The sequence below is a fragment of the Cinclus cinclus genome, chromosome Z (genome assembly GCF_963662255.1).
Source record: "Cinclus cinclus chromosome Z, bCinCin1.1, whole genome shotgun sequence".
In the NCBI taxonomy this organism is placed as follows: Eukaryota; Metazoa; Chordata; class Aves; order Passeriformes; family Cinclidae; genus Cinclus; species Cinclus cinclus.
In genome coordinates this window covers 2,112,337-2,125,686 of record NC_085084.1, presented here as the reverse complement: position 1 = coordinate 2,125,686, position 13,350 = coordinate 2,112,337, and the positions used below count along the sequence as shown (strand labels likewise).

General features: G+C 38.3%; 1 protein-coding gene across 1 annotated transcript in view; it reads left to right on the top strand.

The window, feature by feature from the left end:
* EDIL3 (EGF like repeats and discoidin domains 3) overlaps nt 1–13,350 on the top strand; it is a 229,900-nt gene that overhangs the window by 69,751 nt on the left and 146,799 nt on the right. The window lies entirely within an intron of this gene.

Genomic DNA, 13,350 nt, shown 5'->3' with positions numbered 1-13,350 from the left:
GCGATCCTGTCCGTGGCGTTTTGTGTGGTGATGGTGGTACCCTTTTGGGACTACCTAAAAACAGAGGCCAGACGAAAGTAAGAAAATAGAAAGCAGTTTTTTTTATTGAAGGTATTCAGGTTCATTTAGGGCAGACAAACCCCCCCCCCAGAGCTACACAAAATGGACCACAAGTCATGGGTTTTCACACTTTTACAAGTTTGCTCCATTTGCAGGTTGGGGTTAATCTCCCAATGACAGCTTCAGGTAATGAAGTCATTTACCCCCAGCCTGCTCCCCCAGCTCACTTTAGTTTCCATCTCAGGGCTGAGGCAGTGAGGGGTCCTTGATTCTCAGCCTGGAGAGGAATTGTTGTGTGTGCCCAAACTGGGAGAGCAGAGCTCACACTGGCTGTGGAGTTTAGACTTACACACCAAAGAATTGCAGGGTTACAGATACAAAAACATACAAGCTGAAATCCCAAGGCATCAATGAGGTCATTACGTTGGTCATTATTGGAGATTTTTAATCTTATATCTGTGCCATAGGCATCTCCATAATAATTAACAGTTGAAATGGCATCTGCAGAATGCAATTACTCAGAGAAGTCCAGTGCTCCACAAAAAAGTCCGTAGTGGTGACTTGAAAGTTACCAACACTTTTCAAAGATGGATTCTAGATAATTCTAGATCCTTCTACGCAATTCTATTATAATTCTATGTATCCTTCTTCAGTCAGTGTCCTTCAAATCTTCATTTCTGATAGTTTTATGCTGATGTTCAGAGTAAATAATAATTTCTTATGCAAATGAAGAGACAGGAAGAGTATAGGAGAAAAACAGAATAATACATAGTGGTCACTTGCTTGAATTTCAAAATAATTGCCAATGTGGAGGCTCTAATTAATCATTAGATGAGAGTATAGAGCATGGGTCAAATGTACAGAAATTTCGTGATGTGCACTTGATTCAAAGTAAACCTAAATTTGAGTGGTAGATCCAGAACATCCAGCAGGTCAGGCCTCCATATTAAGAAAACTTGAGGTGAAAATCAGAATCTGAAGGAAAAGATAAAGGTGGAAATCTCACTGAAACTTAACTGAGCTCTTGTATTATCCCAAAGAAGGAACAAAAATATATTTACAGAGCAAAATGATGGAACTGTTACATCTGGGCTCAACACTGCAACTGTCCTAAATCTGGCCAGTTCTCATTACTTAATAATTAAATAATTAATTTAGTAAAAACATTTTTAAAAACTGCACAGGGGGAACCAGGTTTCACTGTTCTGTGGGTTTAGTATATCTGCCATGGGATAAAGGGAGCAGAGCTGTTCTGTTTATGAGGTTTTTTCCTTCATTCCCTTTCATGAATACAATGCTACTGCTGTTTTGAAAGTGGATTCTAAGTGCCACACAATGCAATTTTAAGGGAATTTGGATTTAATTTTATTCCTTTTTAAGTTAAACTTTCTGCAGAGAAATGGAGCTGGTTCTTGTGGGAGAATGACCAACTTCAGACACCAACTGCATTTTTTTTCTGACTCTAAAACGTCATTGTAGCTAGTTACCACCTAAAATTTGAGTTGCACATGAAGGTCCTTGTTGCCTTGGTGCAGCCACACAAGAAGCCAGGAGACATTGCCTCAAATCGTCTTTTCCATCCCTTTCCCTACAATTTTTATCAGTGCATGAATTTATCCTACAGATATAGGTGGTGTTACCCTAAAATGACTTAGGCATGGCTCCCCTTCAGGAAACATCTGGATTTATTGTGCAGGAATTTGCATGTCCCCTATCTGGGAGGATGCCAGACAAGCCTGAATCTGGATAAAAAAATCATATTGTGATAATTGTCACTGTAATTACCAGATGAGCATTAATAGGGCTTTAAAAAATACACATATACTTAACTGAAATCTTCGAGCTGTTCAACAGAAACTCGGTTTGGTAAACAGAGTAAAGCATAAGTAAATAACTTGACAATATGTGGCAATCACAGCACTTACAGAAGCAGGATGTTGCATTTTTATTTTGCAATCCATGGGGAATATCTGCTGGACAACATTGGTTAAGTGGAGATCTTATTAATATTCCTACAGTAACTAAAATCCTGAATGTTAATTTAGTTTGTGTTTGTCTTTTCTGCTACATGTATGGTTTCAGTCTAGCCTTGTTAAAAACTCTAAAAATACAAATTATTTTTATTTTTTAGTAAAGATTATTCTGCGTTATGTACCCCTGTACACATTCATATAAACCACTGAGAAAAAAAGGCATTTTAAGAAAATAATATGATTTTTTCCTATGAAAATGATGATAGTTAGTGTAAGCTGGTAGTCAGTTAGCTCCATTAAATCAAATACTGAAATTTTTAAAGTAAAATAATATTTTAAGATGTGTTTAGAGGAGTGCATGACCCTGAGTGATCACTTTACTAAGAGTGTTTGTTAGATGTAAGATTTAGGAAGGAATGCTAGCAAAAAGTCGCTTCTCTTTGGCTTTTTAATGAGTTTTTGCCCAAAAGCTAATCTCTTAATCCCTCATATCTCAAAAATGGCTTCTTGACAATTTTCTGTGTAGTTGAAAACGCCAAGTTAAAAATTGGTATTTAGGATGTCAGGAGGTACAACGTAGGAGGAAAAGAGGAGGGTGAGGGGAAAAAAAAAAAAAACAAAAAAAAAAAAACCCAAACCAAAAAAAAAAACAACTTAGGGAAGAGCCTGTGTCACTCAGCCTCCATCAAAAGGACTGCACAGAAAATCTTAGAAGCATCTGGGTGTTGTCTGCATCCCCCTCGTTAGAGACTCCACCATCAGACTGTGCAATGGCAGGATGCACTGCTGAACTCTGGGCACCAGCTGGGAAGTCATAAATTTTTCAAGGGACATACCTTAAACAGGAGGATTTTCACAGTAAAAGACAACAGGGATTTTACTTAATCATGCATTAATGTGGGTAAATAAAAGGCAATCCCGTTCAGGCAGCAAGTCATGAACTATGCAGTGGAAAGAAAAAATAGATGAATACAAGCACCCAGGAAGAACAAAGAGTTAGGTGGAAATCTTCCCTAAAGGGGTCAACAAATACTCAAGACAGTTTTGGAGCTGCATGGATACTCAAGAATGCAACTCCCTTTATTACCTTAATAGGAATAAGATTTAAAATAGCTGGATAATGATAATAATGCCAAATTCAAGCTAAGAAATTTCACTAATAATGTGTTTTTATAAATTTATTCATGGAAATCTTATACAATTTTTAAAAAAATTACTTTTCTGTCATACTTCATTTTTGTGACCCTGTACCTCTGTGTCTAAACCAAAATTCTAAACAAATGCACATGACAATAATTTGTATATTTTAAATTGCTATTCCCATTCTGACCCTACTCTTTCATTAATGGCATGTATTTTCTCTGTTTACTTGTATAGCAAACTTAGTTGTACTAAAGGACTTGAGGTGATAGATCTGTAATATCACTGTATTAGTGCAGCCAGGTTTTTCAGTGCTCAAACAGATTTTAAATATCTGATAAACTGGCAGAGGATAAGATACAGACAGGCAGGAAAATGTATATTTTAGTTGTTTTCAGTACAGCACATCCTCTGGCGAGGTGGAAGAGGATTTAGCTAAACAGATAAATGGTGATTATATCAAACATTGCAAACAGCAGGACGTTTTCCAAAGATAATAAGAACACTGTGTTCCAAGTTAACTCTGCAGCACGCTCTTGTCTTCATATATGGGAACATTAACTGCAACCTAAACTGAAACAAAATTATTTTTGATTAATTAATATTGGCATTGAAAGGCATTACAGGGAGGTTGACAGACGTTACGTCTTTTTAAATAGCTCACAAGTAATTCTAAGGAATAATGTAAATTATTGAAATACAATAAACAAGAACTGTTACAGACAATTAATAGGAGCCTGTAATGAATTCTGTTCAGGAAAACTCTTAACGTGCTGCCTGTCAATTTGGATGACTCATTAGCCATGGACAGCACACGAGGGGATCTATAATATGACACTGGGGGAAATTTTATTTGAAATAAAAATTACTCCTGTTTCATTTAGTGTGTGCATAAGGGAAAACGGGGAGAAACACAACCCTGATGACAAGAAAAAGTGTAACTTTTAAACTGTATTGTGCCATCGGGCAGTGAGAGTGTGTTCCATGGGTTGACCATGTCATTTGAAATCTGAGTGTCTTAAAACTACTCGGTTTTGATCTTCCAAACCTGAAATTGAGTAAATGTCTGAGGGGATAAAGTGGTGAACATGTTTATTTTATTTAAGTGAAGGAAAAAAAAAAAACAAAACAAAAACAAACCAAAAAAAAAATAAAACAACAACAAAAAAAAAAACCCACACACAACAGATGTCAAATGGGCTGCCAGCATCCTTTTGGAAAGTGTCTGTACCTTTTATGTTGGCTCTCAATACTCACTGAGAGGATCTCATTATTGGAAAACATGGTAAAAATGCCTGTGTGCATTTTGGAAGGGTGGAAAAGCAAGTTAATGATCTCGTGGTGAATGATCAAGTGAAACTGTGTCTAAGTGCAGCGTGGAGTGGAGGGAGAAGAGTTGGAAGGTGAACCAGAGATGCCAGTTTCCCATGACATCTTTATTCTGCTAAGTGATCACAAAGTGACTGGGGGGCTCCTTGCTTAGCACATTGCAGTTTTCCACATCAGTTCAGTCTTCCCAGTGTCCAAAGTAAACTGTTTCTTTGACAGCTGCTGTCTCTCAGCCAGAAATGCAGGAATCAAAGGGGTTCTTCCCTTTTCATGCTGCTAAATAAAAATTCAGAAAGATGGATTAGGCCCAGAGTGCTCTGATCTGTTTGCTTTGTGGCTTTATTTCCCCAACCTGACTCCACTTTTGCTTTCCTGACCTCTGAACTGACAGAACAAGAGCTTATGAAAAAAATTAGTGCAGATGAAAGTCCTGTCACTCACTTCCTGTCAGTCTTGGTGTTCAATGCCATGATTAGAAATAACTGAAGGATTTCAAAGATGCTTTTATAGCCTTACAATATGTGGCCCTTTTTTTTCCTTTTTTTTTTAAAGGAGGGTTGTTTGCACCACACGTTGAACATATGTACTAATGGATTTTCCAAGGTAGAAATAGTGAAATGAACCCACTCTTAACAAAAGAATTGCAATTGCCTACTGCCATGTGCATCTGGTAGGCAATTGGTATGAAATTATTCACCTTAACTGTAAATGAGGTAGCTTGGAATAGTGACATTTAAAGCACTGGCACTCACAAAATCAGAATAGTTGGAGATCTGAGGCTGGAGGTCTGTAGCCTAAACCCACCTCTCTATGGATGATCCAGGGGTACAGGTTTCTCAGGGTCATTTCCAGCTGAGTTTTGAATATTTCCAAGGATGGAGACTTTACAGCTTCTCATGGCAATCTTTGCCAGTGTTTGATCACCTTCACAGGCCAAAAAAAAAAAAAAAAAAAAACAAAAACAAACAAAAAAACAACAAACAAGCAAACAAACAACAACAACAACAAAAACAACAACAACAACAACAACAAAAAACAACAAGGAAACTAACGGACAAACCCCAAAACCCCAAATGTATTTAAGAGTAATTTTGTGAAATTTAGTTTTTCTTCTCATTGTGCTGTCACTAGGTATCACTGAGAAGTCCCTGGCTCTGGTGCCTTGTTTGTATTTTCTTCTCCAGGCTTGACTGTTTGATTTGAGGGAAATAAACACATCCCTGGCATTCCTCTCCCTAGTGCAACACTGTCCTAGGTACAGATTGCCCAGGATATTGGGAAATGGAGTGTGGACTCCAGATTTCAGACAACCCATCTATTGTCATTGCTTTGGGTGTAGTGTCACCCAAACTGACTATATTTATTCCCATATTATCAACATCTGTGTAAAGTGACTTATTCACCACGTTTCTTATTGTCGGCAGGGAGACTTTATTGCATAACTGTGAATTTTTCTTCAGAGAGCTGTCATGCTTTATTCTTCATACTGATTCATTATTTGAAAAAAAAAATGCAGCAGAAATTATTCTACATTTTTTTTGCTGTTGCTCTCACTTTCCACAAACCATTTCAATAGTTCTGTTGGTAAAAGAAGATTAACATCAGAGGTGAGGCAGGCCTGTGTTTATTTGTATTCAGCAAGAATAATCAGGTTCCATGGTTAAAGGGTAGCTCCTTCTGTGAAAAGAGTGAGAGAGAGTGGGAGGGGAGAGATTGAAAACAAAATCTTCCCAGCATGTTCAGGACATTTCTGAGTGCTCTATTCTGAAACCTAAAGACTAGAGCTTCACACTTCTGTTACACAGCAGTGTTTTATGTGGAATTAACTGCAAAACACATTTTTTAAGCAGAAATTATCACATAATCAAGATGTTACCACAGGTTATGGAGTTCCATTAAAAGTAATCAATACATATTAATAAAAATAATTTGACAAATTAGGCCCTAATGTTTAGTTTCTGGGTGGCCTGAAGAGTGCATAATGCACAGAAATCTAAATTGAGTAGTCTGAATGCATGCAAGCAGAATAGCTTGATAAATGGCATTGATTGTAGGGCAGAAAATGTTGTAAGTCATAATTTACAATATTTCTGCCAAAACAATTGCCTTTGGCATAGACTGCCAGTTAATCTGTTGTGAAAATAAGGTTTTGAGTCACAGCTGGTGAGGTGGGTGCAGTAATGTGACTTCACAGAGTTGCAGAATCTCAGATTGGAAGTGACCTCAAGGATCACCTAGTCAAACTTTTTTGGCAAAATCATGGTCCAGGCAAGATGGGCCAGAGTCCTGCCCAGCTGAGTGTTAAAAATGTCCAGTGTTGGGGAATCCATCGCTTCCTGGGGGAGATTTTTCTAGTGCTTGATTGTCACGGTGAAAATTTTTCCTCTTGTGTCCAACGAGAGCCTCCCCAGGAGCCCCTTGGGCCCCTCAAGGTGTCCCCTCAGCCTTCTCTCCTCGAGGCTGAGCAAACCCAACACTGCCAGCCTTTCCTCACGAGTCAGACATCCCAGCCCTTGGATCCTCTTTGTTCCTTTCTCTGCACCCTCTGCAGCCCGTTTGGTGTAACAGGGATCAAACCTGGACACGGCGCTCCAGGTGTGGCCCAAAAAGTGCTGAGCAAAGTAGGGCAATGACTTCTTCACCTCTGATTTGCCCTTTTTGGAGCCTCTCTGTGTGAACAATCCTGAGGGTAATTCCTTGCTCATCTTTGGGTCCCTTTGTTCCGCAATGTGCCTCTTGTCCTGTGGAGTCCCAGAACTGGACACACCAGAACTGCAGATGTGTGCCATTGCTGAGCAGAGGGAAGGATCACCCACACTGACCTGCTGGCAGTCCTAATGCACCCCATAATGCTGCTGGCAACTGTAAAAATGGTGGCTAACATTCTGTTAGGTCTCATCAGAATATTTCCTTTATAAAGAATTTTGAAATACGTGACAGACCTTAAAAGCATGCATGGTGCCACTGGTCAGTGTGACCCTCAGTGTGACCCTGCACAATGTTTGTTGGCAGTGAACATTTCAACACCTGAATGAGAAATGCCCTGTCAAATGAATTCCTCATGCTGGAATTCATATCACATTTTCCAATTTTTCTGCCCACAAATTTTTTGTATGGAAGTACAAACCGGCAAAGGATAAGCAGTTCTGGTCACACACTAGAGGGTGAACAGTGGTACACTCCAAAGGAGATTTTATGCATTTTATGCATCTAATTAGAGGGCAAATGGAAAACATCCAGCCTCTTGTTGGCAGGCCTACTGCTCAGGATGAGACCTTGCAAAGAAAAACAAGGTTTTTGATCATGGGCTTATTTGCAAAAACACATCCCCAGCCCTTGCTTTCAGCTGGAGGGATGAAGGACTCAGCAGTGCATCATGTTTTGATTAAAAGCTCCAACACTGGTGCCAAGCCTTGTATGCAAAAATACTCAGAAAAGCATGCATATAGGTTGTGGAGGACTGTGACAAACTGTGAGGTGTGGACTTTCCACCCAGGTGTTATTTAACTAGAAATTCCAAGTACACAGAGCCTGCTAAAAGCAGGGTGCTCCAGAAACAAGAGTTGATACCTGCCTGGGCTTTTTGTGCTGGAAAGGAGGCATCTCTGGTGACCAGGTCCATTTCCATGAGGTTTTGCCTTGTTTAATTGGGTGAGGAAGAGAAAGAAAAAGGAACAGAGGGGAAAAAAACAAAACAAAACAAAAAACCAAAAACAAACAAACAAAAAACCCCAACCAAACAAAAGAAAACAACAAAAATGGTTCCCCCAGAAATGTGTTGTGTCTATGGCCTTATATATTTTTCTAAAACATCTTCAGAAGAAGTAGGTAGAATAAACCAAGTTATGTTTTGTCAGATCTGCCAGTGAAGTAGGCAGCACATAAAAATCTGGAGAGCTCATGCTGGCAGACAGGGGAAATTGCTCTTTGGATAGGTGCTCTTAGCATTGTCTGGAAAGAGAAGTGTTCAAATAATTTTGAACCCACTCCGAAGGAAAGAGGCCTTGGTGGGCAGCAGCTGCATCTGGATTAAAACAGCAGAGCACATGACTCATCAAGATGAAACGAAATATTCTGGTACACAGTATCCTGCACATTTTCACATCCATGAGTGCCTCTGGAGTGGTCCGGGTGCCTGTGAGAAAAGCTGACACAGCTGCTGGGCTGTTTGTTGTGGTGCTCCGTGTCATGTTGACTTTGTTCTTCAGTGTCCCTGTCCTGGTGCTTAAAATGGGTCTGTCACCACTTCTGAAAAGTTGTTGTTATTGTTGTTATTATATTGTCATCATTATCAAAACACAGAAACTATATCAATTTTATTGTTCCTAATCAATTGTTGCTGCCTTTGAGACAGTTGCTGTAACTAGATCATTTTTTATGTATGCCATTACCATTGGCAAATACTAGAGGTCCTCGTGTTTCTGTCCAGTTCTAAAGACTTTAATAATTGCAGGGCTTTTTATACTTTTGGAATACACCACTTACAAGGAATTACTAATTCCTACAGATTAGGGACTGCTAAGCATCTACATGCTCAGGATTAATTACTATTTGATTTTGTTAGCAATGGGGTAGAAGCTTTATTTTCCTGTTCCTTTAGCTTCTTGGCTAATGCAAAGTAAATAGTTTTGGTGGTTTTCAAGAGGCCAGACATAATTTCTCATAGAATTTTGACTTAAGAACCATTCTTGAAGCACTCTGTTTGTTTTCCCATTTTATATAATATAATTTTATCCTGGATTTTTATGCAGAAGGATGTGACTCAACAGTATGGAAGCAACTTGCTAAAAAAAAAAATGCCAGAAGGAAGCTGATTCTTTAGCTGAAAAAGCAAATTGGTCTTTAATGAGATGTTAATTCTGGCATCCTAGGAGATTCAGATTAGAAGATTTTATACTTCTTAGGAAAAAATGATCAGATGGAAAACCTGGTGGTGTTGAACTTAATGCAAGTTCTAAATGCAATTTTGTTCCAGAGTAAAAGAAACACAAATTAAAAGCTGACTATTGGATCCAGGGACATATGGACATTATTGTTGTGTTTTTGTTTTTGCTTTTCTTTTCCCCTTCAAGTTTTTTAACAGATTTTTTTTCAAAACTATTTATTGAAGGGCTCATTAAGCTGAGCAAAAATACATCATGTTTTGGCATCGCTTTTTCTTACTATTTTGTCTCCAAGTATATTTACTTGTTTTTAAGTAATGAATTAAGGAAATACTTCTTTGCTACTAAAAAAATAGATACAATAGTTCAGTTAGTTGCTTTTCTCCAGTAACAAAAATACTTCTGTTCAGAAGCAGAAGAATAAGAGCGCCCAGATGTTTCTACTAATAAATTTAATATTTCTAACTGGGAAAAGTTGCTATTTAGTAGCTCAGACATTTCTTTTCACTGCATAACTCTCTGTGATCTGATTCCTTTCTACACTTATTCCAGTTTATTTAATTTAAAATCTCTGCTTAAGGGTCTTTGGTGTTCACCATCCAGATGCAAAATTCCCTTAAACATTTAAAATACTGTGGAATGATATACCTACTCTCTTACAATTTTTTTTTTCAGTTCCAGAATAATAAATTAACTTGTTGAAGATTTTAAACTGGAATATATATACAACTAGTATTGTCTTGAGCAAATAAAACTTATTCTTTAGTATGTTGAGGACACTGAGCTGTGTTGCTGGAGGTTTTAGAAGGATGTAGAAGAACTCATAGATCAGATGAGGCCTTTTAACGTTTTTCAACAAGGGATTAATTTATTCCAAAAAAAACCCATTTTTTTTTTCCCCAAATAAAAGCGTAATTACAGGAACTCCATAAGAAGTCTATGGCTGATTTTTTTCTTTTTTTTTTCCCATTGGGAGACAGAAGGAATGCTTATTTTATTGCAAGCAATCAAGAAAACAGCGAAATCATGTATGAGATGATATAATAAAATATAGTTTAAAATAGTTAACTATGGTAACTATCAGTCAAAATAACAGGAAGAAAAATACCAGAGGGGTGTCTCACCTTTCCTACCCCATTTCAGGCTTTTGGATTTTGTCTGGACTTATTGCTATTTAGCCAGGTTGTCTGTGCTGTACCAGTTGTCAGGTGTTGGTAAGAAGGCTGAAATGCCCCCACTTTTCCCCCTTCATTTTCCCAGTAAATTACCTTGGATGGTTTTTTTGGGGTGAAAAGACACTACATGCCAAGTGCTCATCTTTTTGTGCATTCATGGAAAATGAGGATAATGAGGATTTGAGTGAATGCTGACTGTATGAAGCATATGAATAATTCAACTTAGAGATACTGGTTTTGAGGTGGTTTTCTTTTCAGCTTTTTTCCAACTTGATGATGCTATAAAATAATGATTAATAATAATTATTTTATATTAATGTTATATTAATGACCAGAATTATTAAGGCATGAGGTTTCATGCTGAATTACGGTTGCTGAGCTAGTATTTAATGTGCATTACTTGAGCTGAACACCTGCTTGAGAACTGACATTGAACCATGAGTTAGGAGAGTCAATACATTATTTCCTATGTTAGAAGAAATTAATCAATGAGATTGAAATTAATGTTTCAGCTGCTCCCCCGTGGCTATATCTGTAATATTAGAATACTAATTTGAGAGACAAACTCTCAAGTTACTGATACCATCCTCACTTTGAAACATGCACTGGAATGGCTGTGCTCTAAATCAGGAAATTACGTGGTCTGAAAAATTCAAAAGGTTGATTTGGACATGACCTTAGGTTTTTTGTCTCTGAAATTAGGAGAAGAGTGAGGTAGAATTCAAGAGCTTCACAATTTGGTGAAATCAAACTTCATCTTCCTTGGTATTTATGATTCTGTTTGGTTTATGTGTCACTTCATGCATAATTGGTGAAAGTACGTGTAGTTCCACTCTTATGATCTATGCTCTTGACAGATAACTAATTCCAGTGTGCTTGAATGCATGCCAGATTTAAGGTTTTTTGGTTTGCTTTCTTTTTTTCCCCCCAAATTGATGGGTGTGAGACATGCACATACAATCTGCTTTGTTTGCCTGTCCATATCCATAGTTTTCTGATCATGGAGTCCTGGGATGGTTTGGGTTGGGAGGGACCCCAAATCCCATCCATTCCCACCCCATCCATGTCAGGGACACCTCCCACTGTCCCAGGTGCTCCAGCCCCAGTGTCCAACCTGGCCTTGGGCACTGCCAGGGATCCAGGGGCAGCCACAGCTGCTCTGGGAATTCCACCCTGTGCCAGCCCTGCCCACCCTGCCAGGGAACAATTCCTAATTCCCAAGATCCCATCCAGCCCTGCCCTCTGGCCCTGGGAGCCATTCCCTGGGTCCTGTCCCTCCATCCCTTGGCAATTGTCTCTCTCCACGTTTCCTGCAGCTCCTCCAGGCCCTGCAAGGCCACCCTGAGCTCAGCCCAAATCCTCTTCTCCAGGCTGAACAATTCAAATTCTCCCATCCTTAATGATGTCCTGCAGTTACCTCCTAACAGACAAACAGAAGTGGTCAAAATATCCTGGAATATTTAGTTTTGCCGTACAAACACCTTCTGCCTAGAGAGCGAGATACAAAAGCTCAGACCTCATGGAGATGCTTCATATATTGCATTTTCATTCATAGACAGCTCTTCCTGGCCCTTTCCCTTTGTACCAGTGCATCCACATAGACATAGGCTATTGCAGAAAATGTGACTTCTGGGTAATACAATTTTTCACTCCTTTTGTGCAGAAAAAAAAAAAAAAAAAAAAATCACAGAAAGAAGTTCCAGAGCTTGCAAATATTTATCCTGTGCAGGATCCCACACACTGAAAGACAGGGTAGGGAGTGATGTTCCTGTGGATTCAGAGGTTCAGAGGGGAAATCCAAGATATCTGTAAATTCCAGAGCCCTTATATTCTCAGTGAGAACCTACAGTGAGTACTATGGGACTCAGCAGAATGTATTCGTATATATATATTATATATGTAATACATTAGTACTAGTTTAAGTATTAATGTTGATTAAAAAACATCATAAAACGCTGCCAAACCATTTTCAGATTTTCCAAACCATGTTTTTGAGTTTAGTTCTGCACACAAAAACCATGTTCTTATGGCAGGTGTGTCTTTCCCCTACATTAACCAACTTCCTTCTGTTGGGACGGTGCAAACTAAAAATATTCCTACTGTGGAAAAGAGGAGTTTTCATCATTAGTAAAGATTCTTAACTCCTTAGATACAGCTGAGACAAGGTTCTGAGAAGTTTTTGCAGCCCTGTGTAAGCACAAGAGCTGCATTTGCACAGGCAGTGATGACATCGACTGTGCCTGTGGATCAAGACTTAAAACCCTGAGAACCCACTAAGAAAAAAATTTTTAAGAGCTAAATCTTAGTGTATAATATTAACATTATCTAGAAATATAAAGCATCCAGTTCGTATTAAGTATCCAGTTCTGTCAAACTCAATTTGAATTGACATTAAATCAAACAAAAATAGCTTTTTAAAGTTGTCTTGGTTTTCTCCGTGTGTTAACTGAGGGCTGTAAGGGTGTGAAATAACATGAAGACAGATGTATGCCAACATATTCAAGTACAAATGTAATCTTGCTGCAATTGAGAGAGAGAAGGCATGTCTCGTTTAAAAATTCCTATTACTTTCCTCTCCTTCTTAGGCAGGTCAACTTTTTAATCATCAGTTATATTATTCATTATGAACAGCCTAATGAGGCCAGAATTTTGTCCTTTAAGATTAATTTTTGCAGATAGGAAAACTGCGCTGTCAGTGTCATTTGATTTATTCAAAAATATGACTGAATGGGCTGTAATTTATAAGGGGAATGATGACAGTCATAAAAAGAAAATATTTAATTTCAGCTT